The sequence below is a fragment of the Lygodium microphyllum genome, chromosome 14, assembly GCF_053477565.2.
Source record: "Lygodium microphyllum isolate KBCC chromosome 14, Lygodium_microphyllum_v1.1.10, whole genome shotgun sequence".
Classification (NCBI taxonomy): Eukaryota; Viridiplantae; Streptophyta; class Polypodiopsida; order Schizaeales; family Lygodiaceae; genus Lygodium; species Lygodium microphyllum.
In genome coordinates, this window is record NC_141148.1 from 273,008 (window position 1) to 298,155 (window position 25,148).

The following is a 25,148-nucleotide window of genomic DNA, read 5'->3' on the forward strand; positions in this document are numbered from 1 at the left end:
TGTGCGCGAAAGTTATATTTCTCTCTTTAAATGGGATCGAGGTATTGTCTGAAAATTCAACCAACCCGGTAGCAAAGCTTTAAGTTCGAGGCGTGCGGGGCCCGGGCTGAAGGCCAAGATATATCAACGGGGGGGCCGTGTGCGCGAAAGTTATATTTCTGTCTTTAAATGGGATCGAGGTATTGTCTGAAAATTCAACCAACCCGGTAGCAAAGCTTTAAGTTCGAGGCGTGCGGGGCCCGGGCTGAAGGCCAAGATATATCAACGGGGGGGCCGTGTGCGCGAAAGTTATATTTCTCTCTTTAAATGGGATCGAGGTATTGTCTGAAAATTCAACCAACCCGGTAGCAAAGCTTTAAGTTCGAGGCGTGCGGGGCCCGGGCTGAAGGCCAAGATATATCAACGGGGGGGCCGTGTGCGCGAAAGTTATATTTCTCTCTTTAAATGGGATCGAGGTATTGTCTGAAAATTCAACCAACCCGGTAGCAAAGCTTTAAGTTCGAGGCGTGCGGGGCCCGGGCTGAAGGCCAAGATATATCAACGGGGGGGCCGTGTGCGCGAAAGTTATATTTCTGTCTTTAAATGGGATCGAGGTATTGTCTGAAAATTCAACCAACCCGGTAGCAAAGCTTTAAGTTCGAGGCGTGCGGGGCCCGGGCTGAAGGCCAAGATATATCAACGGGGGGGCTGTGTGCGCGAAAGTTATATTTCTCTCTTTAAATGGGATCGAGGTATTGTCTGAAAATTCAACCAACCCGGTAGCAAAGCTTTAAGTTCGAGGCGTGCGGGGCCCGGGCTGAAGGCCAAGATATATCAACGGGGGGGCCGTGTGCGCGAAAGTTATATTTCTGTCTTTAAATGGGATCGAGGTATTGTCTGAAAATTCAACCAACCCGGTAGCAAAGCTTTAAGTTCGAGGCGTGCGGGGCCCGGGCTGAAGGCCAAGATATATCAACGGGGGGGGATGTGTGCGCGAAAGTTATATTTCTCTCTTTAAATGGGATCGAGGTATTGTCTGAAAATTCAACCAACCCGGTAGCAAAGCTTTAAGTTCGAGGCGTGCGGGGCCCGGGCTGAAGGCCAAGATATATCAACGGGGGGCTGTGTGCGCGAAAGTTATATTTCTGTCTTTAAATGGGATCGAGGTATTGTCTGGAAATTCAACCAACCCGGTAGCAAAGCTTTAAGTTCGAGGCGTGCGGGGCCCGGGCTGAAGGCCAAGATATATCAACGGGGGGGCCGTGTGCGCGAAAGTTATATTTCTGTCTTTAAATGGGATCGAGGTATTGTCTGAAAATTCAACCAACCCGGTAGCAAAGCTTTAAGTTCGAGGCGTGCGGGGCTCGGGCTGAAGGCCAAGATATATCAACGGGGGGGCCGTGTGCGCGAAAGTTATATTTCTGTCTTTAAATGGGATCGAGGTATTGTCTGAAAATTCAACCAACCCGGTAGCAAAGCTTTAAGTTCGAGGCGTGCGGGGCCCGGGCTGAAGGCCAAGATATATCAACGGGGGGGCCGTGTGCGCGAAAGTTATATTTCTGTCTTTAAATGGGATCGAGGTATTGTCTGAAAATTCAACCAACCCGGTAGCAAAGCTTTAAGTTCGAGGCGTGCGGGGCCCGGGCTGAAGGCCAAGATATATCAACGGGGGGGCCGTGTGCGCGAAAGTTATATTTCTGTCTTTAAATGGGATCGAGGTATTGTCTGAAAATTCAACCAACCCGGTAGCAAAGCTTTAAGTTCGAGGCGTGCGGGGCCCGGGCTGAAGGCCAAGATATATCAACGGGGGGGCCGTGTGCGCGAAAGTTATATTTCTGTCTTTAAATGGGATCGAGGTATTGTCTGAAAATTCAACCAACCCGGTAGCAAAGCTTTAAGTTCGAGGCGTGCGGGGCCCGGGCTGAAGGCCAAGATATATCAACGGGGGGGCCGTGTGCGCGAAAGTTATATTTCTGTCTTTAAATGGGATCGAGGTATTGTCTGAAAATTCAACCAACCCGGTAGCAAAGCTTTAAGTTCGAGGCGTGCGGGGCCCGGGCTGAAGGCCAAGATATATCAACGGGGGGGCCGTGTGCGCGAAAGTTATATTTCTGTCTTTAAATGGGATCGAGGTATTGTCTGAAAATTCGACCAACCCGGTAGCAAAGCTTTAAGTTCGAGGCGTGCGGGGCCCGGGCTGAAGGCCAAGATATATCAACGGGGGGGCCGTGTGCGCGAAAGTTATATTTCTGTCTTTAAATGGGATCGAGGTATTGTCTGAAAATTCGACCAACCCGGTAGCAAAGCTTTAAGTTCGAGGCGTGCGGGGCCCGGGCTGAAGGCCAAGATATATCAACGGGGGGGCCGTGTGCGCGAAAGTTATATTTCTGTCTTTAAATGGGATCGAGGTATTGTCTGAAAATTCGACCAACCCGGTAGCAAAGCTTTAAGTTCGAGGCGTGCGGGGCCCGGGCTGAAGGCCAAGATATATCAACGGGGGGGCCGTGTGCGCGAAAGTTATATTTCTGTCTTTAAATGGGATCGAGGTATTGTCTGAAAATTCGACCAACCCGGTAGCAAAGCTTTAAGTTCGAGGCGTGCGGGGCCCGGGCTGAAGGCCAAGATATATCAACGGGGGGGCCGTGTGCGCGAAAGTTATATTTCTGTCTTTAAATGGGATCGAGGTATTGTCTGAAAATTCGACCAACCCGGTAGCAAAGCTTTAAGTTCGAGGCGTGCGGGGCCCGGGCTGAAGGCCAAGATATATCAACGGGGGGGCCGTGTGCGCGAAAGTTATATTTCTGTCTTTGAATGGGATCGAGGTATTGTCTGAAAATTCGACCAACCCGGTAGCAAAGCTTTAAGTTCGAGGCGTGCGGGGCCCGGGCTGAAGGCCAAGATATATCAACGGGGGGGCCGTGTGCGCGAAAGTTATATTTCTGTCTTTGAATGGGATCGAGGTATTGTCTGAAAATTCGACCAACCCGGTAGCAAAGCTTTAAGTTCGAGGCGTGCGGGGCCCGGGCTGAAGGCCAAGATATATCAACGGGGGGGCCGTGTGCGCGAAAGTTATATTTCTGTCTTTGAATGGGATCGAGGTATTGTCTGAAAATTAGACCAACCCGGTAGCAAAGCTTTAAGTTCGAGGCGTGCGGGGCCCGGGCTGAAGGCCAAGATATATCAACGGGGGGGCCGTGTGCGCGAAAGTTATATTTCTGTCTTTGAATGGGATCGAGGTATTGTCTGAAAATTCGACCAACCCGGTAGCAAAGCTTTAAGTTCGAGGCGTGCGGGGCCCGGGCTGAAGGCCAAGATATATCAACGGGGGGGCCGTGTGCGCGAAAGTTATATTTCTGTCTTTGAATGGGATCGAGGTATTGTCTGAAAATTCGACCAACCCGGTAGCAAAGCTTTAAGTTCGAGGCGTGCGGGGCCCGGGCTGAAGGCCAAGATATATCAACGGGGGGGCCGTGTGCGCGAAAGTTATATTTCTGTCTTTGAATGGGATCGAGGTATTGTCTGAAAATTCGACCAACCCGGTAGCAAAGCTTTAAGTTCGAGGCGTGCGGGGCCCGGGCTGAAGGCCAAGATATATCAACGGGGGGGCCGTGTGCGCGAAAGTTATATTTCTGTCTTTAAATGGGATCGAGGTATTGTCTGAAAATTCGACCAACCCGGTAGCAAAGCTTTAAGTTCGAGGCGTGCGGGGCCCGGGCTGAAGGCCAAGATATATCAACGGGGGGGCCGTGTGCGCGAAAGTTATATTTCTGTCTTTAAATGGGATCGAGGTATTGTCTGAAAATTCGACCAACCCGGTAGCAAAGCTTTAAGTTCGAGGCGTGCGGGGCCCGGGCTGAAGGCCAAGATATATCAACGGGGGGGCCGTGTGCGCGAAAGTTATATTTCTGTCTTTAAATGGGATCGAGGTATTGTCTGAAAATTCAACCAACCCGGTAGCAAAGCTTTAAGTTCGAGGCGTGCGGGGCCCGGGCTGAAGGCCAAGATATATCAACGGGGGGGCCGTGTGCGCGAAAGTTATATTTCTGTCTTTAAATGGGATCGAGGTATTGTCTGAAAATTCAACCAACCCGGTAGCAAAGCTTTAAGTTCGAGGCGTGCGGGGCCCGAGCTGAAGGCCAAGATATATCAACGGGGGGGCCGTGTGCGCGAAAGTTATATTTCTGTCTTTAAATGGGATCGAGGTATTGTCTGAAAATTCAACCAACCCGGTAGCAAAGCTTTAAGTTCGAGGCGTGCGGGGCCCGGGCTGAAGGCCAAGATTTATCAACGGGGGGGCCGTGTGCGCGAAAGTTATATTTCTCTCTTTAAATGGGATCGAGGTATTGTCTGAAAATTCAACCAACCCGGTAGCAAAGCTTTAAGTTCGAGGCGTGCGGGGCCCGGGCTGAAGGCCAAGATATATCAACGGGGGGGCCGTGTGCGCGAAAGTTATATTTCTGTCTTTAAATGGGATCGAGGTATTGTCTGAAAATTCAACCAACCCGGTAGCAAAGCTTCAAGTTCGAGGCGTGCGGGGCCCGGGCTGAAGGCCAAGATATATCAACGGGGGGGGCGTGTGCGCGAAAGTTATATTTCTGTCTTTAAATGGGATCGAGGTATTGTCTGAAAATTCCACCAACCCGGTAGCAAAGCTTTAAGTTCGAGGCGTGCGGGGCCCGGGCTGAAGGCCAAGATATATCAACGGGGGGGCCGTGTGCGCGAAAGTTATATTTCTGTCTTTAAATGGGATCGAGGTATTGTCTGAAAATTCAACCAACCCGGTAGCAAAGCTTGAAGTTCGAGGCGTGCGGGGCCCGGGCTGAAGGCCAAGATATATCAACGGGGGGGCCGTGTGCGCGAAAGTTATATTTCTGTCTTTAAATGGGATCGAGGTATTGTCTGAAAATTCGACCAACCCGGTAGCAAAGCTTTAAGTTCGAGGCGTGCGGGGCCCGGGCTGAAGGCCAAGATATATCAACGGGGGGGCCGTGTGCGCGAAAGTTATATTTCTGTCTTTAAATGGGATCGAGGTATTGTCTGAAAATTCGACCAACCCGGTAGCAAAGCTTTAAGTTCGAGGCGTGCGGGGCCCGGGCTGAAGGCCAAGATATATCAACGGGGGGGCCGTGTGCGCGAAAGTTATATTTCTGTCTTTAAATGGGATCGAGGTATTGTCTGAAAATTCGACCAACCCGGTAGCAAAGCTTTAAGTTCGAGGCGTGCGGGGCCCGGGCTGAAGGCCAAGATATATCAACGGGGGGGCCGTGTGCGCGAAAGTTATATTTCTGTCTTTAAATGGGATCGAGGTATTGTCTGAAAATTCGACCAACCCGGTAGCAAAGCTTTAAGTTCGAGGCGTGCGGGGCCCGGGCTGAAGGCCAAGATATATCAACGGGGGGGCCGTGTGCGCGAAAGTTATATTTCTGTCTTTAAATGGGATCGAGGTATTGTCTGAAAATTCGACCAACCCGGTAGCAAAGCTTTAAGTTCGAGGCGTGCGGGGCCCGGGCTGAAGGCCAAGATATATCAACGGGGGGGCCGTGTGCGCGAAAGTTATATTTCTGTCTTTAAATGGGATCGAGGTATTGTCTGAAAATTCGACCAACCCGGTAGCAAAGCTTTAAGTTCGAGGCGTGCGGGGCCCGGGCTGAAGGCCAAGATATATCAACGGGGGGGCCGTGTGCGCGAAAGTTATATTTCTGTCTTTAAATGGGATCGAGGTATTGTCTGAAAATTCGACCAACCCGGTAGCAAAGCTTTAAGTTCGAGGCGTGCGGGGCCCGGGCTGAAGGCCAAGATATATCAACGGGGGGGCCGTGTGCGCGAAAGTTATATTTCTGTCTTTAAATGGGATCGAGGTATTGTCTGAAAATTCGACCAACCCGGTAGCAAAGCTTTAAGTTCGAGGCGTGCGGGGCCCGGGCTGAAGGCCAAGATATATCAACGGGGGGGCCGTGTGCGCGAAAGTTATATTTCTGTCTTTAAATGGGATCGAGGTATTGTCTGAAAATTCGACCAACCCGGTAGCAAAGCTTTAAGTTCGAGGCGTGCGGGGCCCGGGCTGAAGGCCAAGATATATCAACGGGGGGGCCGTGTGCGCGAAAGTTATATTTCTGTCTTTAAATGGGATCGAGGTATTGTCTGAAAATTCGACCAACCCGGTAGCAAAGCTTTAAGTTCGAGGCGTGCGGGGCCCGGGCTGAAGGCCAAGATATATCAACGGGGGGGCCGTGTGCGCGAAAGTTATATTTCTGTCTTTAAATGGGATCGAGGTATTGTCTGAAAATTCGACCAACCCGGTAGCAAAGCTTTAAGTTCGAGGCGTGCGGGGCCCGGGCTGAAGGCCAAGATATATCAACGGGGGGGCCGTGTGCGCGAAAGTTATATTTCTGTCTTTAAATGGGATCGAGGTATTGTCTGAAAATTCGACCAACCCGGTAGCAAAGCTTTAAGTTCGAGGCGTGCGGGGCCCGGGCTGAAGGCCAAGATATATCAACGGGGGGGCCGTGTGCGCGAAAGTTATATTTCTGTCTTTAAATGGGATCGAGGTATTCTCTGGAAATTCGACCAACCCGGTAGCAAAGCTTTAAGTTCGAGGCGTGCGGGGCCCGGGCTGAAGGCCAAGATATATCAACGGGGGGGCCGTGTGCGCGAAAGTTATATTTCTGTCTTTAAATGGGATCGAGGTATTGTCTGAAAATTCGACCAACCCGGTAGCAAAGCTTTAAGTTCGAGGCGTGCGGGGCCCGGGCTGAAGGCCAAGATATATCAACGGGGGGGCCGTGTGCGCGAAAGTTATATTTCTGTCTTTAAATGGGATCGAGGTATTGTCTGAAAATTCGACCAACCCGGTAGCAAAGCTTTAAGTTCGAGGCGTGCGGGGCCCGGGCTGAAGGCCAAGATATATCAACGGGGGGGCCGTGTGCGCGAAAGTTATATTTCTGTCTTTAAATGGGATCGAGGTATTCTCTGAAAATTCGACCAACCCGGTAGCAAAGCTTTAAGTTCGAGGCGTGCGGGGCCCGGGCTGAAGGCCAAGATATATCAACGGGGGGGCCGTGTGCGCGAAAGTTATATTTCTGTCTTTAAATGGGATCGAGGTATTGTCTGAAAATTCGACCAACCCGGTAGCAAAGCTTTAAGTTCGAGGCGTGCGGGGCCCGGGCTGAAGGCCAAGATATATCAACGGGGGGGCCGTGTGCGCGAAAGTTATATTTCTGTCTTTAAATGGGATCGAGGTATTGTCTGAAAATTCGACCAACCCGGTAGCAAAGCTTTAAGTTCGAGGCGTGCGGGGCCCGGGCTGAAGGCCAAGATATATCAACGGGGGGGCCGTGTGCGCGAAAGTTATATTTCTGTCTTTAAATGGGATCGAGGTATTGTCTGAAAATTCGACCAACCCGGTAGCAAAGCTTTAAGTTCGAGGCGTGCGGGGCCCGGGCTGAAGGCCAAGATATATCAACGGGGGGGCCGTGTGCGCGAAAGTTATATTTCTGTCTTTAAATGGGATCGAGGTATTGTCTGAAAATTCGACCAACCCGGTAGCAAAGCTTTAAGTTCGAGGCGTGCGGGGCCCGGGCTGAAGGCCAAGATATATCAACGGGGGGGCCGTGTGCGCGAAAGTTATATTTCTGTCTTTAAATGGGATCGAGGTATTGTCTGAAAATTCGACCAACCCGGTAGCAAAGCTTTAAGTTCGAGGCGTGCGGGGCCCGGGCTGAAGGCCAAGATATATCAACGGGGGGGCCGTGTGCGCGAAAGTTATATTTCTGTCTTTAAATGGGATCGAGGTATTGTCTGAAAATTCGACCAACCCGGTAGCAAAGCTTTAAGTTCGAGGCGTGCGGGGCCCGGGCTGAAGGCCAAGATATATCAACGGGGGGGCCGTGTGCGCGAAAGTTATATTTCTGTCTTTAAATGGGATCGAGGTATTGTCTGAAAATTCGACCAACCCGGTAGCAAAGCTTTGTGTTCGAGGCGTGCGGGGCCCGGGCTGAAGGCCAAGATATATCAACGGGGGGGCCGTGTGCGCGAAAGTTATATTTCTGTCTTTAAATGGGATCGAGGTATTGTCTGAAAATTCGACCAACCCGGTAGCAAAGCTTTAAGTTCGAGGCGTGCGGGGCCCGGGCTGAAGGCCAAGATATATCAACGGGGGGGCCGTGTGCGCGAAAGTTATATTTCTGTCTTTAAATGGGATCGAGGTATTGTCTGAAAATTCGACCAACCCGGTAGCAAAGCTTTAAGTTCGAGGCGTGCGGGGCCCGGGCTGAAGGCCAAGATATATCAACGGGGGGGCCGTGTGCGCGAAAGTTATATTTCTGTCTTTAAATGGGATCGAGGTATTGTCTGAAAATTCGACCAACCCGGTAGCAAAGCTTTAAGTTCGAGGCGTGCGGGGCCCGGGCTGAAGGCCAAGATATATCAACGGGGGGGCCGTGTGCGCGAAAGTTATATTTCTGTCTTTAAATGGGATCGAGGTATTGTCTGAAAATTCGACCAACCCGGTAGCAAAGCTTTAAGTTCGAGGCGTGCGGGGCCCGGGCTGAAGGCCAAGATATATCAACGGGGGGGCCGTGTGCGCGAAAGTTATATTTCTGTCTTTAAATGGGATCGAGGTATTGTCTGAAAATTCGACCAACCCGGTAGCAAAGCTTTAAGTTCGAGGCGTGCGGGGCCCGGGCTGAAGGCCAAGATATATCAACGGGGGGGCCGTGTGCGCGAAAGTTATATTTCTGTCTTTAAATGGGATCGAGGTATTGTCTGAAAATTCGACCAACCCGGTAGCAAAGCTTTAAGTTCGAGGCGTGCGGGGCCCGGGCTGAAGGCCAAGATATATCAACGGGGGGGCCGTGTGCGCGAAAGTTATATTTCTGTCTTTAAATGGGATCGAGGTATTGTCTGAAAATTCGACCAACCCGGTAGCAAAGCTTTAAGTTCGAGGCGTGCGGGGCCCGGGCTGAAGGCCAAGATATATCAACGGGGGGGCCGTGTGCGCGAAAGTTATATTTCTGTCTTTAAATGGGATCGAGGTATTGTCTGAAAATTCGACCAACCCGGTAGCAAAGCTTTAAGTTCGAGGCGTGCGGGGCCCGGGCTGAAGGCCAAGATATATCAACGGGGGGGCCGTGTGCGCGAAAGTTATATTTCTGTCTTTAAATGGGATCGAGGTATTGTCTGAAAATTCGACCAACCCGGTAGCAAAGCTTTAAGTTCGAGGCGTGCGGGGCCCGGGCTGAAGGCCAAGATATATCAACGGGGGGGCCGTGTGCGCGAAAGTTATATTTCTGTCTTTAAATGGGATCGAGGTATTGTCTGAAAATTCGACCAACCCGGTAGCAAAGCTTTAAGTTCGAGGCGTGCGGGGCCCGGGCTGAAGGCCAAGATATATCAACGGGGGGGCCGTGTGCGCGAAAGTTATATTTCTGTATTTAAATGGGATCGAGGTATTGTCTGAAAATTCGACCAACCCGGTAGCAAAGCTTTAAGTTCGAGGCGTGCGGGGCCCGGGCTGAAGGCCAAGATATATCAACGGGGGGGCCGTGTGCGCGAAAGTTATATTTCTGTCTTTAAATGGGATCGAGGTATTGTCTGAAAATTCGACCAACCCGGTAGCAAAGCTTTAAGTTCGAGGCGTGCGGGGCCCGGGCTGAAGGCCAAGATATATCAACGGGGGGGCCGTGTGCGCGAAAGTTATATTTCTGTCTTTAAATGGGATCGAGGTATTGTCTGAAAATTCGACCAACCCGGTAGCAAAGCTTTAAGTTCGAGGCGTGCGGGGCCCGGGCTGAAGGCCAAGATATATCAACGGGGGGGCCGTGTGCGCGAAAGTTATATTTCTGTCTTTAAATGGGATCGAGGTATTGTCTGAAAATTCGACCAACCCGGTAGCAAAGCTTTAAGTTCGAGGCGTGCGGGGCCCGGGCTGAAGGCCAAGATATATCAACGGGGGGGCCGTGTGCGCGAAAGTTATATTTCTGTCTTTAAATGGGATCGAGGTATTGTCTGAAAATTCGACCAACCCGGTAGCAAAGCTTTAAGTTCGAGGCGTGCGGGGCCCGGGCTGAAGGCCAAGATATATCAACGGGGGGGCCGTGTGCGCGAAAGTTATATTTCTGTCTTTAAATGGGATCGAGGTATTGTCTGAAAATTCGACCAACCCGGTAGCAAAGCTTTAAGTTCGAGGCGTGCGGGGCCCGGGCTGAAGGCCAAGATATATCAACGGGGGGGCCGTGTGCGCGAAAGTTATATTTCTGTCTTTAAATGGGATCGAGGTATTGTCTGAAAATTCGACCAACCCGGTAGCAAAGCTTTAAGTTCGAGGCGTGCGGGGCCCGGGCTGAAGGCCAAGATATATCAACGGGGGGGCCGTGTGCGCGAAAGTTATATTTCTGTCTTTAAATGGGATCGAGGTATTGTCTGAAAATTCGACCAACCCGGTAGCAAAGCTTTAAGTTCGAGGCGTGCGGGGCCCGGGCTGAAGGCCAAGATATATCAACGGGGGGGCCGTGTGCGCGAAAGTTATATTTCTGTCTTTAAATGGGATCGAGGTATTGTCTGAAAATTCGACCAACCCGGTAGCAAAGCTTTAAGTTCGAGGCGTGCGGGGCCCGGGCTGAAGGCCAAGATATATCAACGGGGGGGCCGTGTGCGCGAAAGTTATATTTCTGTCTTTAAATGGGATCGAGGTATTGTCTGAAAATTCGACCAACCCGGTAGCAAAGCTTTAAGTTCGAGGCGTGCGGGGCCCGGGCTGAAGGCCAAGATATATCAACGGGGGGGCCGTGTGCGCGAAAGTTATATTTCTGTCTTTAAATGGGATCGAGGTATTGTCTGAAAATTCGACCAACCCGGTAGCAAAGCTTTAAGTTCGAGGCGTGCGGGGCCCGGGCTGAAGGCCAAGATATATCAACGGGGGGGCCGTGTGCGCGAAAGTTATATTTCTGTCTTTAAATGGGATCGAGGTATTGTCTGAAAATTCGACCAACCCGGTAGCAAAGCTTTAAGTTCGAGGCGTGCGGGGCCCGGGCTGAAGGCCAAGATATATCAACGGGGGGGCCGTGTGCGCGAAAGTTATATTTCTGTCTTTAAATGGGATCGAGGTATTGTCTGAAAATTCGACCAACCCGGTAGCAAAGCTTTAAGTTCGAGGCGTGCGGGGCCCGGGCTGAAGGCCAAGATATATCAACGGGGGGGCCGTGTGCGCGAAAGTTATATTTCTGTCTTTAAATGGGATCGAGGTATTGTCTGAAAATTCGACCAACCCGGTAGCAAAGCTTTAAGTTCGAGGCGTGCGGGGCCCGGGCTGAAGGCCAAGATATATCAACGGGGGGGCCGTGTGCGCGAAAGTTATATTTCTGTCTTTAAATGGGATCGAGGTATTGTCTGAAAATTCGACCAACCCGGTAGCAAAGCTTTAAGTTCGAGGCGTGCGGGGCCCGGGCTGAAGGCCAAGATATATCAACGGGGGGGCCGTGTGCGCGAAAGTTATATTTCTGTCTTTAAATGGGATCGAGGTATTGTCTGAAAATTCGACCAACCCGGTAGCAAAGCTTTAAGTTCGAGGCGTGCGGGGCCCGGGCTGAAGGCCAAGATATATCAACGGGGGGGCCGTGTGCGCGAAAGTTATATTTCTGTCTTTAAATGGGATCGAGGTATTGTCTGAAAATTCGACCAACCCGGTAGCAAAGCTTTAAGTTCGAGGCGTGCGGGGCCCGGGCTGAAGGCCAAGATATATCAACGGGGGGGCCGTGTGCGCGAAAGTTATATTTCTGTCTTTAAATGGGATCGAGGTATTGTCTGAAAATTCGACCAACCCGGTAGCAAAGCTTTAAGTTCGAGGCGTGCGGGGCCCGGGCTGAAGGCCAAGATATATCAACGGGGGGGCCGTGTGCGCGAAAGTTATATTTCTGTCTTTAAATGGGATCGAGGTATTGTCTGAAAATTCGACCAACCCGGTAGCAAAGCTTTAAGTTCGAGGCGTGCGGGGCCCGGGCTGAAGGCCAAGATATATCAACGGGGGGGCCGTGTGCGCGAAAGTTATATTTCTGTCTTTAAATGGGATCGAGGTATTGTCTGAAAATTCGACCAACCCGGTAGCAAAGCTTTAAGTTCGAGGCGTGCGGGGCCCGGGCTGAAGGCCAAGATATATCAACGGGGGGGCCGTGTGCGCGAAAGTTATATTTCTGTCTTTAAATGGGATCGAGGTATTGTCTGAAAATTCGACCAACCCGGTAGCAAAGCTTTAAGTTCGAGGCGTGCGGGGCCCGGGCTGAAGGCCAAGATATATCAACGGGGGGGCCGTGTGCGCGAAAGTTATATTTCTGTCTTTAAATGGGATCGAGGTATTGTCTGAAAATTCAAGAAACCCGGTAGCAAAGCTTTAAGTTCGAGGCGTGCGGGGCCCGGGCTGAAGGCCAAGATATATCAACGGGGGGGCCGTGTGCGCGAAAGTTATATTTCTGTCTTTAAATGGGATCGAGGTATTGTCTGAAAATTCGACCAACCCGGTAGCAAAGCTTTAAGTTCGAGGCGTGCGGGGCCCGGGCTGAAGGCCAAGATATATCAACGGGGGGGCCGTGTGCGCGAAAGTTATATTTCTGTCTTTAAATGGGATCGAGGTATTGTCTGAAAATTCGACCAACCCGGTAGCAAAGCTTTAAGTTCGAGGCGTGCGGGGCCCGGGCTGAAGGCCAAGATATATCAACGGGGGGGCCGTGTGCGCGAAAGTTATATTTCTGTCTTTAAATGGGATCGAGGTATTGTCTGAAAATTCGACCAACCCGGTAGCAAAGCTTTAAGTTCGAGGCGTGCGGGGCCCGGGCTGAAGGCCAAGATATATCAACGGGGGGGCCGTGTGCGCGAAAGTTATATTTCTGTCTTTAAATGGGATCGAGGTATTGTCTGAAAATTCGACCAACCCGGTAGCAAAGCTTTAAGTTCGAGGCGTGCGGGGCCCGGGCTGAAGGCCAAGATATATCAACGGGGGGGCCGTGTGCGCGAAAGTTATATTTCTGTCTTTAAATGGGATCGAGGTATTGTCTGAAAATTCGACCAACCCGGTAGCAAAGCTTTAAGTTCGAGGCGTGCGGGGCCCGGGCTGAAGGCCAAGATATATCAACGGGGGGGCCGTGTGCGCGAAAGTTATATTTCTGTCTTTAAATGGGATCGAGGTATTGTCTGAAAATTCGACCAACCCGGTAGCAAAGCTTTAAGTTCGAGGCGTGCGGGGCCCGGGCTGAAGGCCAAGATATATCAACGGGGGGGCCGTGTGCGCGAAAGTTATATTTCTGTCTTTAAATGGGATCGAGGTATTGTCTGAAAATTCGACCAACCCGGTAGCAAAGCTTTAAGTTCGAGGCGTGCGGGGCCCGGGCTGAAGGCCAAGATATATCAACGGGGGGGCCGTGTGCGCGAAAGTTATATTTCTGTCTTTAAATGGGATCGAGGTATTGTCTGAAAATTCGACCAACCCGGTAGCAAAGCTTTAAGTTCGAGGCGTGCGGGGCCCGGGCTGAAGGCCAAGATATATCAACGGGGGGGCCGTGTGCGCGAAAGTTATATTTCTGTCTTTAAATGGGATCGAGGTATTGTCTGAAAATTCGACCAACCCGGTAGCAAAGCTTTAAGTTCGAGGCGTGCGGGGCCCGGGCTGAAGGCCAAGATATATCAACGGGGGGGCCGTGTGCGCGAAAGTTATATTTCTGTCTTTAAATGGGATCGAGGTATTGTCTGAAAATTCGACCAACCCGGTAGCAAAGCTTTAAGTTCGAGGCGTGCGGGGCCCGGGCTGAAGGCCAAGATATATCAACGGGGGGGCCGTGTGCGCGAAAGTTATATTTCTGTCTTTAAATGGGATCGAGGTATTGTCTGAAAATTCGACCAACCCGGTAGCAAAGCTTTAAGTTCGAGGCGTGCGGGGCCCGGGCTGAAGGCCAAGATATATCAACGGGGGGGCCGTGTGCGCGAAAGTTATATTTCTGTCTTTAAATGGGATCGAGGTATTGTCTGAAAATTCGACCAACCCGGTAGCAAAGCTTTAAGTTCGAGGCGTGCGGGGCCCGGGCTGAAGGCCAAGATATATCAACGGGGGGGCCGTGTGCGCGAAAGTTATATTTCTGTCTTTAAATGGGATCGAGGTATTGTCTGAAAATTCGACCAACCCGGTAGCAAAGCTTTAAGTTCGAGGCGTGCGGGGCCCGGGCTGAAGGCCAAGATATATCAACGGGGGGGCCGTGTGCGCGAAAGTTATATTTCTGTCTTTAAATGGGATCGAGGTATTGTCTGAAAATTCGACCAACCCGGTAGCAAAGCTTTAAGTTCGAGGCGTGCGGGGCCCGGGCTGAAGGCCAAGATATATCAACGGGGGGGCCGTGTGCGCGAAAGTTATATTTCTGTCTTTAAATGGGATCGAGGTATTGTCTGAAAATTCGACCAACCCGGTAGCAAAGCTTTAAGTTCGAGGCGTGCGGGGCCCGGGCTGAAGGCCAAGATATATCAACGGGGGGGCCGTGTGCGCGAAAGTTATATTTCTGTCTTTAAATGGGATCGAGGTATTGTCTGAAAATTCGACCAACCCGGTAGCAAAGCTTTAAGTTCGAGGCGTGCGGGGCCCGGGCTGAAGGCCAAGATATATCAACGGGGGGGCCGTGTGCGCGAAAGTTATATTTCTGTCTTTAAATGGGATCGAGGTATTGTCTGAAAATTCGACCAACCCGGTAGCAAAGCTTTAAGTTCGAGGCGTGCGGGGCCCGGGCTGAAGGCCAAGATATATCAACGGGGGGGCCGTGTGCGCGAAAGTTATATTTCTGTCTTTAAATGGGATCGAGGTATTGTCTGAAAATTCAACCAACCCGGTAGCAAAGCTTTAAGTTCGAGGCGTGCGGGGCCCGGGCTGAAGGCCAAGATATATCAACGGGGGGGCCGTGTGCGCGAAAGTTATATTTCTGTCTTTAAATGGGATCGAGGTATTGTCTGAAAATTCGACCAACCCGGTAGCAAAGCTTTAAGTTCGAGGCGTGCGGGGCCCGGGCTGAAGGCCAAGATATATCAACGGGGGGGCCGTGTGCGCGAAAGTTATATTTCTGTCTTTAAATGGGATCGAGGTATTGTCTGAAAATTCGACCAACCCGGTAGCAAAGCTTTAAGTTCGAGGCGTGCGGGGCCCGGGCTGAAGGCCAAGATATATCAACGGGGGGGCCGTGTGCGCGAAAGTTATATTTCTGTCTTTAAATGGGATCGAGGTATTGTCTGAAAATTCGACCAACCCGGTAGCAAAGCTTTAAGTTCGAGGCGTGCGGGGCCCGGGCTGAAGGCCAAGATATATCAACGGGGGGGCCGTGTGCGCGAAAGTTATATTTCTGTCTTTAAATGGGATCGAGGTATTGTCTGAAAATTCGACCAACCCGGTAGCAAAGCTTTAAGTTCGAGGCGTGCGGGGCCCGGGCTGAAGGCCAAGATATATCAACGGGGGGGCCGTGTGCGCGAAAGTTATATTTCTGTCTTTAAATGGGATCGAGGTATTGTCTGAAAATTCGACCAACCCGGTAGCAAAGCTTTAAGTTCGAGGCGTGCGGGGCCCGGGCTGAAGGCCAAGATATATCAACGGGGGGGCCGTGTGCGCGAAAGTTATATTTCTGTCTTTAAATGGGATCGAGGTATTGTCTGAAAATTCGACCAACCCGGTAGCAAAGCTTTAAGTTCGAGGCGTGCGGGGCCCGGGCTGAAGGCCAAGATATATCAACGGGGGGGCCGTGTGCGCGAAAGTTATATTTCTGTCTTTAAATGGGATCGAGGTATTGTCTGAAAATTCGACCAACCCGGTAGCAAAGCTTTAAGTTCGAGGCGTGCGGGGCCCGGGCTGAAGGCCAAGATATATCAACGGGGGGGCCGTGTGCGCGAAAGTTATATTTCTGTCTTTAAATGGGATCGAGGTATTGTCTGAAAATTCGACCAACCCGGTAGCAAAGCTTTAAGTTCGAGGCGTGCGGGGCCCGGGCTGAAGGCCAAGATATATCAACGGGGGGGCCGTGTGCGCGAAAGTTATATTTCTGTCTTTAAATGGGATCGAGGTATTGTCTGAAAATTCGACCAACCCGGTAGCAAAGCTTTAAGTTCGAGGCGTGCGGGGCCCGGGCTGAAGGCCAAGATATATCAACGGGGGGGCCGTGTGCGCGAAAGTTATATTTCTGTCTTTAAATGGGATCGAGGTATTGTCTGAAAATTCGACCAACCCGGTAGCAAAGCTTTAAGTTCGAGGCGTGCGGGGCCCGGGCTGAAGGCCAAGATATATCAACGGGGGGGCCGTGTGCGCGAAAGTTATATTTCTGTCTTTAAATGGGATCGAGGTATTGTCTGAAAATTCGACCAACCCGGTAGCAAAGCTTTAAGTTCGAGGCGTGCGGGGCCCGGGCTGAAGGCCAAGATATATCAACGGGGGGGCCGTGTGCGCGAAAGTTATATTTCTGTCTTTAAATGGGATCGAGGTATTGTCTGAAAATTCGACCAACCCGGTAGCAAAGCTTTAAGTTCGAGGCGTGCGGGGCCCGGGCTGAAGGCCAAGATATATCAACGGGGGGGCCGTGTGCGCGAAAGTTATATTTCTGTCTTTAAATGGGATCGAGGTATTGTCTGAAAATTCGACCAACCCGGTAGCAAAGCTTTAAGTTCGAGGCGTGCGGGGCCCGGGCTGAAGGCCAAGATATATCAACGGGGGGGCCGTGTGCGCGAAAGTTATATTTCTGTCTTTAAATGGGATCGAGGTATTGTCTGAAAATTCGACCAACCCGGTAGCAAAGCTTTAAGTTCGAGGCGTGCGGGGCCCGGGCTGAAGGCCAAGATATATCAACGGGGGGGCCGTGTGCGCGAAAGTTATATTTCTGTCTTTAAATGGGATCGAGGTATTGTCTGAAAATTCGACCAACCCGGTAGCAAAGCTTTAAGTTCGAGGCGTGCGGGGCCCGGGCTGAAGGCCAAGATATATCAACGGGGGGGCCGTGTGCGCGAAAGTTATATTTCTGTCTTTAAATGGGATCGAGGTATTGTCTGAAAATTCGACCAACCCGGTAGCAAAGCTTTAAGTTCGAGGCGTGCGGGGCCCGGGCTGAAGGCCAAGATATATCAACGGGGGGGCCGTGTGCGCGAAAGTTATATTTCTGTCTTTAAATGGGATCGAGGTATTGTCTGAAAATTCGACCAACCCGGTAGCAAAGCTTTAAGTTCGAGGCGTGCGGGGCCCGGGCTGAAGGCCAAGATATATCAACGGGGGGGCCGTGTGCGCGAAAGTTATATTTCTGTCTTTAAATGGGATCGAGGTATTGTCTGAAAATTCGACCAACCCGGTAGCAAAGCTTTAAGTTCGAGGCGTGCGGGGCCCGGGCTGAAGGCCAAGATATATCAACGGGGGGGCCGTGTGCGCGAAAGTTATATTTCTGTCTTTAAATGGGATCGAGGTATTGTCTGAAAATTCGACCAACCCGGTAGCAAAGCTTTAAGTTCGAGGCGTGCGGGGCCCGGGCTGAAGGCCAAGATATATCAACGGGGGGGCCGTGTGCGCGAAAGTTATATTTCTGTCTTTAAATGGGATCGAGGTATTGTCTGAAAATTCGACCAACCCGGTAGCAAAGCTTTAAGTTCGAGGCGTGCGGGGCCCGGGCTGAAGGCCAAGATATATCAACGGGGGGGCCGTGTGCGCGAAAGTTATATTTCTGTCTTTAAATGGGATCGAGGTATTGTCTGAAAATTCGACCAACCCGGTAGCAAAGCTTTAAGTTCGAGGCGTGCGGGGCCCGGGCTGAAGGCCAAGATATATCAACGGGGGGGCCGTGTGCGCGAAAGTTATATTTCTGTCTTTAAATGGGATCGAGGTATTGTCTGAAAATTCGACCAACCCGGTAGCAAAGCTTTAAGTTCGAGGCGTGCGGGGCCCGGGCTGAAGGCCAAGATATATCAACGGGGGGGCCGTGTGCGCGAAAGTTATATTTCTGTCTTTAAATGGGATCGAGGTATTGTCTGAAAATTCGACCAACCCGGTAGCAAAGCTTTAAGTTCGAGGCGTGCGGGGCCCGGGCTGAAGGCCAAGATATATCAACGGGGGGGCCGTGTGCGCGAAAGTTATATTTCTGTCTTTAAATGGGATCGAGGTATTGTCTGAAAATTCGACCAACCCGGTAGCAAAGCTTTAAGTTCGAGGCGTGCGGGGCCCGGGCTGAAGGCCAAGATATATCAACGGGGGGGCCGTGTGCGCGAAAGTTATATTTCTGTCTTTAAATGGGATCGAGGTATTGTCTGAAAATTCGACCAACCCGGTAGCAAAGCTTTAAGTTCGAGGCGTGCGGGGCCCGGGCTGAAGGCCAAGATATATCAACGGGGGGGCCGTGTGCGCGAAAGTTATATTTCTGTCTTTAAATGGGATCGAGGTATTGTCTGAAAATTCGACCAACCCGGTAGCAAAGCTTTAAGTTCGAGGCGTGCGGGGCCCGGGCTGAAGGCCAAGATATATCAACGGGGGGGCCGTGTGCGCGAAAGTTATATTTCTGTCTTTAAATGGGATCGAGGTATTGTCTGAAAATTCGACCAACCCGGTAGCAAAGCTTTAAGTTCGAGGCGTGCGGGGCCCGGGCTGAAGGCCAAGATATATCAACGGGGGGGCCGTGTGCGCGAAAGTTATATTTCTGTCTTTAAATGGGATCGAGGTATTGTCTGAAAATTCGACCAACCCGGTAGCAAAGCTTTAAGTTCGAGGCGTGCGGGGCCCGGGCTGAAGGCCAAGATATATCAACGGGGGGCCGTGTGCGCGAAAGTTATATTTCTGTCTTTAAATGGGATCGAGGTATTGTCTGAAAATTCGACCAACCCGGTAGCAAAGCTTTAAGTTCGAGGCGTGCGGGGCCCGGGCTGAAGGCCAAGATATATCAACGGGGGGGCCGTGTGCGCGAAAGTTATATTTCTGTCTTTAAATGGGATCGAGGTATTGTCTGAAAATTCGACCAACCCGGTAGCAAAGCTTTAAGTTCGAGGCGTGCGGGGCCCGGGCTGAAGGCCAAGATATATCAACGGGGGGGCCGTGTGCGCGAAAGTTATATTTCTGTCTTTAAATGGGATCGAGGTATTGTCTGAAAATTCGACCAACCCGGTAGCAAAGCTTTAAGTTCGAGGCGTGCGGGGCCCGGGCTGAAGGCCAAGATATATCAACGGGGGGGCCGTGTGCGCGAAAGTTATATTTCTGTCTTTAAATGGGATCGAGGTATTGTCTGAAAATTCGACCAACCCGGTAGCAAAGCTTTAAGTTCGAGGCGTGCGGGGCCCGGGCTGAAGGCCAAGATATATCAACGGGGGGGCCGTGTGCGCGAAAGTTATATTTCTGTCTTTAAATGGGATCGAGGTATTGTCTGAAAATTCGACCAACCCGGTAGCAAAGCTTTAAGTTCGAGGCGTGCGGGGCCCGGGCTGAAGGCCAAGATATATCAACGGGGGGGCCGTGTGCGCGAAAGTTATATTTCTGTCTTTAAATGGGATCGAGGTATTGTCTGAAAATTCGACCAACCCGGTAGCAAAGCTTTAAGTTCGAGGCGTGCGGGGCCCGGGCTGAAGGCCAAGATATATCAACGGGGGGGCCGTGTGCGCGAAAGTTATATTTCTGTCTTTAAATGGGATCGAGGTATTGTCTGAAAATTCAACCAACCCGGTAGCAAAGCTTTAAGTTCGAGGCGTGCGGGGCCCGGGCTGAAGGCCAAGATATATCAACGGGGGGGCCGTGTGCGCGAAAGTTATATTTCTATCTTTAAATGGGATCGAGGTATTGTCTGAAAATTCAACCAACCCGGTAGCAAAGCTTTAAGTTCGAGGCGTGCGGGGCCCGGGCTGAAGGCCAAGATATATCAACGGGGGGGCCGTGTGCGCGAAAGTTATATTTCTGTCTTTAAATGGGATCGAGGTATTGTCTGAAAATTCAACCAACCCGGTAGCAAAGCTTTAAGTTCGAGGCGTGCGGGGCCCGGGCTGAAGGCCAAGATATATCAACGGGGGGCCGTGTGCGCGAAAGTTATATTTCTGTCTTTAAATGGGATCGAGGTATTGTCTGAAAATTCAACCAACCCGGTAGCAAAGCTTTAAGTTCGAGGCGTGCGGGGCCCGGGCTGAAGGCCAAGATATATCAACGGGGGGGCCGTGTGCGCGAAAGTTATATTTCTGTCTTTAAATGGGATCGAGGTATTGTCTGAAAATTCAACCAACCCGGTAGCAAAGCTTTAAGTTCGAGGCGTGCGGGGCCCGGGCTGAAGGCCAAGATATATCAACGGGGGGGCCGTGTGCGCGAAAGTTATATTTCTGTCTTTAAATGGGATCGAGGTATTGTCTGAAAATTCAACCAACCCGGTAGCAAAGCTTTAAGTTCGAGGCGTGCGGGGCCCGGGCTGAAGGCCAAGATATATCAACGGGGGGGCTGTGTGCGCGAAAGTTATATTTCTGTCTTTAAATGGGATCGAGGTATTGTCTGAAAATTCAACCAACCCGGTAGCAAAGCTTTAAGTTCGAGGCGTGCGGGGCCCGGGCTGAAGGCCAAGATATATCAACGGGGGGGCCGTGTGCGCGAAAGTTATATTTCTGTCTTTAAATGGGATCGAGGTATTGTCTGAAAATTCAACCAACCCGGTAGCAAAGCTTTAAGTTCGAGGCGTGCGGGGCCCGGGCTGAAGGCCAAGATATATCAACGGGGGGGCCGTGTGCGCGAAAGTTATATTTCTGTCTTTAAATGGGATCGAGGTATTGTCTGAAAATTCAACCAACCCGGTAGCAAAGCTTTAAGTTCGAGGCGTGCGGGGCCCGGGCTGAAGGCCAAGATATATCAACGGGGGGGCCGTGTGCGCGAAAGTTATATTTCTGTCTTTAAATGGGATCGAGGTATTGTCTGAAAATTCAACCAACCCGGTAGCAAAGCTTTAAGTTCGAGGCGTGCGGGGCCCGGGCTGAAGGCCAAGATATATCAACGGGGGGGCCGTGTGCGCGAAAGTTATATTTCTGTCTTTAAATGGGATCGAGGTATTGTCTGAAAATTCAACCAACCCGGTAGCAAAGCTTTAAGTTCGAGGCGTGCGGGGCCCGGGCTGAAGGCCAAGATATATCAACGGGGGGGCCGTGTGCGCGAAAGTTATATTTCTGTCTTTAAATGGGATCGAGGTATTGTTGGAAAATTCAACCAACCCGGTAGCAAAGCTTTAAGTTCGAGGCGTGCGGGGCCCGGGCTGAAGGCCAAGATATATCAACGGGGGGGCCGTGTGCGCGAAAGTTATATTTCTGTCTTTAAATGGGATCGAGGTATTGTCTGAAAATTCAACCAACCCGGTAGCAAAGCTTTAAGTTCGAGGCGTGCGGGGCCCGGGCTGAAGGCCAAGATATATCAACGGGGGGGCCGTGTGCGCGAAAGTTATATTTCTGTCTTTAAATGGGATCGAGGTATTGTCTGAAAATTCAACCAACCCGGTAGCAAAGCTTTAAGTTCGAGGCGTGCGGGGCCCGGGCTGAAGGCCAAGATATATCAACGGGGGGGCCGTGTGCGCGAAAGTTATATTTCTGTCTTTAAATGGGATCGAGGTATTGTCTGAAAATTCAACCAACCCGGTAGCAAAGCTTTAAGTTCGAGGCGTGCGGGGCCCGGGCTGAAGGCCAAGATATATCAACGGGGGGGCCGTGTGCGCGAAAGTTATATTTCTGTCTTTAAATGGGATCGAGGTATTGTCTGAAAATTCGACCAACCCGGTAGCAAAGCTTTAAGTTCGAGGCGTGCGGGGCCCGGGCTGAAGGCCAAGATATATCAACGGGGGGGCCGTGTGCGCGAAAGTTATATTTCTGTCTTTAAATGGGATCGAGGTATTGTCTGAAAATTCAACCAACCCGGTAGCAAAGCTTTAAGTTCGAGGCGTGCGGGGCCCGGGCTGAAGGCCAAGATATATCAACGGGGGGGCCGTGTGCGCGAAAGTTATATTTCTGTCTTTAAATGGGATCGAGGTATTGTCTAAAATTCAACCAACCCGGTAGCAAAGCTTTAAGTTCGAGGCGTGCGGGGCCCGGGCTGAAGGCCAAGATATATCAACGGGGGGGCCGTGTGCGCGAAAGTTATATTTCGTCTTTAAATGGGATCGAGGTATTGTCTGAAAATTCACCCCCGGTAGCAAAGCTTTAAGTTCGAGGCGTGCGGGGCCCGGGCTGAAGGCCAAGATATATCAACGGGGGGGCGTGTGCGCGAAAGTTATATTTCTGTCTTTAAATGGGATCGAGGTATTGTCTGAAAATTCGACCAACCCGGTAGCAAAGCTTTAAGTTCGAGGCGTGCGGGGCCCGGGCTGAAGGCCAAGATATATCAACGGGGGGGCCGTGTGCGCGAAAGTTATATTTCTGTCTTTAAATGGGATCGAGGTATTGTCTGAAAATTCAACCAACCCGGTAGCAAAGCTTTAAGTTCGAGGCGTGCGGGGCCCGGGCTGAAGGCCAAGATATATCAACGGGGGGGCCGTGTGCGCGAAAGTTATATTTCTGTCTTTAAATGGGATCGAGGTATTGTCTGAAAATTCAACCAACCCGGTAGCAAAGCTTTAAGTTCGAGGCGTGCGGGGCCCGGGCTGAAGGCCAAGATATATCAACGGGGGGGCCGTGTGCGCGAAAGTTATATTTCTGTCTTTAAATGGGATCGAGGTATTGTCTGAAAATTCAACCAACCCGGTAGCAAAGCTTTAAGTTCGAGGCGTGCGGGGCCCGGGCTGAAGGCCAAGATATATCAACGGGGGGGCCGTGTGCGCGAAAGTTATATTTCTGTCTTTAAATGGGATCGAGGTATTGTCTGAAAATTCAACCAACCCGGTAGCAAAGCTTTAAGTTCGAGGCGTGCGGGGCCCGGGCTGAAGGCCAAGATATATCAACGGGGGGGCCGTGTGCGCGAAAGTTATATTTCTGTCTTTAAATGGGATCGAGGTATTGTCTGAAAATTCGACCAACCCGGTAGCAAAGCTTTAAGTTCGAGGCGTGCGGGGCCCGGGCTGAAGGCCAAGATATATCAACGGGGGGGCTGTGTGCGCGAAAGTTATATTTCTATCTTTAAATGGGATCGAGGTATTGTCTGAAAATTCAACCAACCCGGTAGCAAAGCTTTAAGTTCGAGGCGTGCGGGGCCCGGGCTGAAGGCCAAGATATATCAACGGGGGGGCCGTGTGCGCGAAAGTTATATTTCTGTCTTTAAATGGGATCGAGGTATTGTCTGAAAATTCAACCAACCCGGTAGCAAAGCTTTAAGTTCGAGGCGTGCGGGGCCCGGGCTGAAGGCCAAGATATATCAACGGGGGGGCCGTGTGCGCGAAAGTTATATTTCTGTCTTTAAATGGGATCGAGGTATTGTCTGAAAATTCAACCAACCCGGTAGCAAAGCTTTAAGTTCGAGGCGTGCGGGGCCCGGGCTGAAGGCCAAGATATATCAACGGGGGGCTGTGTGCGCGAAAGTTATATTTCTGTCTTTAAATGGGATCGAGGTATTGTCTGAAAATTCAACCAACCCGGTAGCAAAGCTTTAAGTTCGAGGCGTGCGGGGCCCGGGCTGAAGGCCAAGATATATCAACGGGGGGGCCGTGTGCGCGAAAGTTATATTTCTATCTTTAAATGGGATCGAGGTATTGTCTGAAAATTCAACCAACCCGGTAGCAAAGCTTTAAGTTCGAGGCGTGCGGGGCCCGGGCTGAAGGCCAAGATATATCAACGGGGGGGCTGTGTGCGCGAAAGTTATATTTCTGTCTTCTAAATGGGATCGAGGTATTGTCTGAAAATTCAACCAACCCGGTAGCAAAGCTTTAAGTTCGAGGCGTGCGGGGCCCGGGCTGAAGGCCAAGATATATCAACGGGGGGGCCGTGTGCGCGAAAGTTATATTTCTGTCTTTAAATGGGATCGAGGTATTGTCTGAAAATTCAACCAACCCGGTAGCAAAGCTTTAAGTTCGAGGCGTGCGGGGCCCGGGCTGAAGGCCAAGATATATCAACGGGGGGGCCGTGTGCGCGAAAGTTATATTTCTGTCTTTAAATGGGATCGAGGTATTGTCTGAAAATTCGACCAACCCGGTAGCAAAGCTTTAAGTTCGAGGCGTGCGGGGCCCGGGCTGAAGGCCAAGATATATCAACGGGGGGGCTGTGTGCGCGAAAGTTATATTTCTGTCTTTAAATGGGATCGAGGTATTGTCTGAAAATTCAACCAACCCGGTAGCAAAGCTTTAAGTTCGAGGCGTGCGGGGCCCGGGCTGAAGGCCAAGATATATCAACGGGGGGGCCGTGTGCGCGAAAGTTATATTTCTGTCTTTAAATGGGATCGAGGTATTGTCTGAAAATTCGACCAACCCGGTAGCAAAGCTTTAAGTTCGAGGCGTGCGGGGCCCGGGCTGAAGGCCAAGATATATCAACGGGGGGGCCGTGTGCGCGAAAGTTATATTTCTGTCTTTAAATGGGATCGAGGTATTGTCTGAAAATTCGACCAACCCGGTAGCAAAGCTTTAAGTTCGAGGCGTGCGGGGCCCGGGCTGAAGGCCAAGATATATCAACGGGGGGGCCGTGTGCGCGAAAGTTATATTTCTGTCTTTAAATGGGATCGAGGTATTGTCTGAAAATTCGACCAACCCGGTAGCAAAGCTTTAAGTTCGAGGCGTGCGGGGCCCGGGCTGAAGGCCAAGATATATCAACGGGGGGGCCGTGTGCGCGAAAGTTATATTTCTGTCTTTAAATGGGATCGAGGTATTGTCTGAAAATTCGACCAACCCGGTAGCAAAGCTTTAAGTTCGAGGCGTGCGGGGCCCGGGCTGAAGGCCAAGATATATCAACGGGGGGGCCGTGTGCGCGAAAGTTATATTTCTGTCTTTAAATGGGATCGAGGTATTGTCTGAAAATTCGACCAACCCGGTAGCAAAGCTTTAAGTTCGAGGCGTGCGGGGCCCGGGCTGAAGGCCAAGATATATCAACGGGGGGGCCGTGTGCGCGAAAGTTATATTTCTGTCTTTAAATGGGATCGAGGTATTGTCTGAAAATTCGACCAACCCGGTAGCAAAGCTTTAAGTTCGAGGCGTGCGGGGCCCGGGCTGAAGGCCAAGATATATCAACGGGGGGGCCGTGTGCGCGAAAGTTATATTTCTGTCTTTAAATGGGATCGA